Here is a 2,638-nt window from a genome sequence, read left to right as displayed (position 1 = left end):
GAGGGCCCAAGTATGGTTCCCAGAACTCAGATCAGGAGACCCATAACTCAAGTGCCAGGTGACCCCATGCTTCTGGCCCCCCAAGCAGACTGCTTTCATGTGTACCTCCATACATATACACATAATTAAAATAAAATAATATGTTTAAAACATTTGCATTGTTTTGAACAGGGTGTATGCTATAGTTGGTTGAGTGTCAGCCTAGGATGCACAAAGCCCTGGGCTGCCTCTGATAACATCTTAAACGGAGTGTGGTGGAAGATACCTGTAGTTTAAGCATGCAAGACATGGAGGCCAGAGGAACAGAAGCTCAATTCATCCTGTTGGAGGCCAGCTGGGAATATGTGAGAATTTTTGTCAGAAAAAATCCAAAACAAACAAACAAACAAAAAACCAATGCAAAACCAAACAGTTAGTCAAGTATCACATGTTTTCTCTCATTTGTGGATCCTAGATTTGATATAGATATATCAAATCCTACGTGTGTATGTGATATGAGAATAGAAGAGAACTGTCTAGGGAAACATTAATTATTTATTAATGAGGGAAGGAGTTATGGCAGATAGTGCTCAAAGCACATCATATACTTTATGAAAATGAAAGTGAACCCCATGTATAACGAACACATGCAGAGTAAACATTTGAAGTGGTGGTTTGCTGACAAGGAGGGCAAAAGAAGTTAATGAACCAGCTTCCACTTTCTAGTTTCCAAGAATTAGCAGGCATCTGAAATTTTGTCTTTCTTGAAAGTCCAGATAGCTTTTCTCCCAGTGTCCTCTGAGAGGATACTGTATCCTTCCAAAGACTGATGCTCTGTTCTTTAGTCTCAGATGCTGAATCTTCTGAAATGGTCCCTGTCCTGGCAAATGGGATTCAAGAGAGTTTGGTTTTTTGTTTGTTTTTGTTTTTTAAGACAGGGTTTCTCTGTGTAGCCCTGGCTGTCCTGGAACTCACTCTGTAGCCCAGGCTGGCCTCGAACTCAGAAATCTGCCTGCCTCTGTCTCCCAAGTGCTGGGATTAAAGGCATGCGCCACCACTGCTTGGATCAAGGGAGTTTTGCAAGTCCTATTGCTCTGATTTCCTGTGGGTCCCAGGATGGCCAGTCCTCTGATTAGAAGAACTTAATGGCAGAAGTGGTTGGGTTTTTCTCTGTGGGAATAGATTTTTGTCCTTAATCTAGCTCAGTCAGAAATTAGAAGTGTCTAAGGTCCATTACTATTTACTTTCTCTCTTGCTGGGATCCAATATTTAAGAAAAGGGGCTGAAGGAAGTAAAGATGTATTGTGAGTCACATTATCTTGGTGGATAAGGCACCTCTGAGAACCGGTGTTAGGCAGCTGCTCGGATTGCATCCAGTCAGGAAGGAGAGATTAACGTTTGTACTCAGAGGCCTTTCTCCTTTTAAAAAACTATTTTTTCTTTTGTTCTTTTTTAATCTATTGTATCCATACCTCAGTTTCCTCTTTGTCCCCTCCCTATAGTGCCCCCTTCACCTCTCCTCCAGACCCACCCCATTCTGACTCCCGTCTGAAAAGAGCAGGTAGTTTTCTCCTTTTAGTTCCCTCTAGCCCATAGGACAGTGCCAGGAGCATCTTACCCCATTTAATGCTTTCTGGAAGCCTCCTTATAGACATACATAGTGCTGTGTTTCCACGTAGAGTCTAAACACACTCAAGTTCATAATGAAGATGGATCATCCTGTGGCCCTTCTGGTTTTGGCATTCAATGCTTTTTTGAATGTTGAGTGTATCTGAAGTTACCCCATGCCCATGCCACATACTGGAAGAATGGCTTACACATCAACAACCCAGCTTCTTTGCCATTCACTCACACAATTTTCTTGCCGTTTCCCTTTTCCCTGCCTTGACTGCATTTCCCCTACACTTCCTATAACACTCAAATGACTCAACCCTGCTGAACAGATTTCGTACTTGCCTTCGAGGATCCTGTCTTAGTTTCATCTTCTTGAAAGCAACCTTCCTTCCCTCTGTACTTGAAACTCAGCCATTTCGACTGCCCTTGTCCATTATGCAATCTCACTCCTTTAAAGCAGTAGTTCTCAAACTGTGGGTCATGACCCATTGGGGGGTCAAAGATCCCTTTCACAGGCGTCACCTAAGATCATAAAATCACAGATATTTACATTAAGATTCATGACACAGGCAAAATTACAGTTATGAAGTAGCAACAAAAGAATTTGATGGTTGGGGGTCACTACAACATGAGAAACTGTAGTAAAGGTCACAGCATTAGGAAGACTGAGAACTACTGAATTAGAGGCTTCTTCTGCTTCAATAATGACACTTTCAGGTACATATATGTATTTTAGCCTTTGTCCTGGGCTTCTCATTCTCAAGGGTTTTTTGTTTTGTTTTATTTTGTTTTGTTTCTTTGTTTGTTCTGTTTTGAGTATACACCCTCATGTAGACATGCTAAAGGCTCCTAAGACTCAAGAAACCTCACACTGAACCCGCTGCCTCCCTCATCTGGGCTGGTGCTGTCCCATGAGCAGTTAATAGCCTTATTGTATTGTCTTCTGTGTGCCAACCTGCCCATATTTTTTCTTTTTGCAGTGAGAATTTGCTCCCATACCTCCTCTGCACAAACATAAGTTGTTGCTGTAGTAACAGTCAAAATG

The sequence above is a fragment of the Mus caroli genome, unplaced genomic scaffold, assembly GCF_978045245.1.
Source record: "Mus caroli unplaced genomic scaffold, Mus_caroli_1 scaffold_5, whole genome shotgun sequence".
Taxonomy (NCBI): domain Eukaryota; kingdom Metazoa; phylum Chordata; class Mammalia; order Rodentia; family Muridae; genus Mus; species Mus caroli.
Note: the sequence above shows the minus strand (reverse complement) of the source record.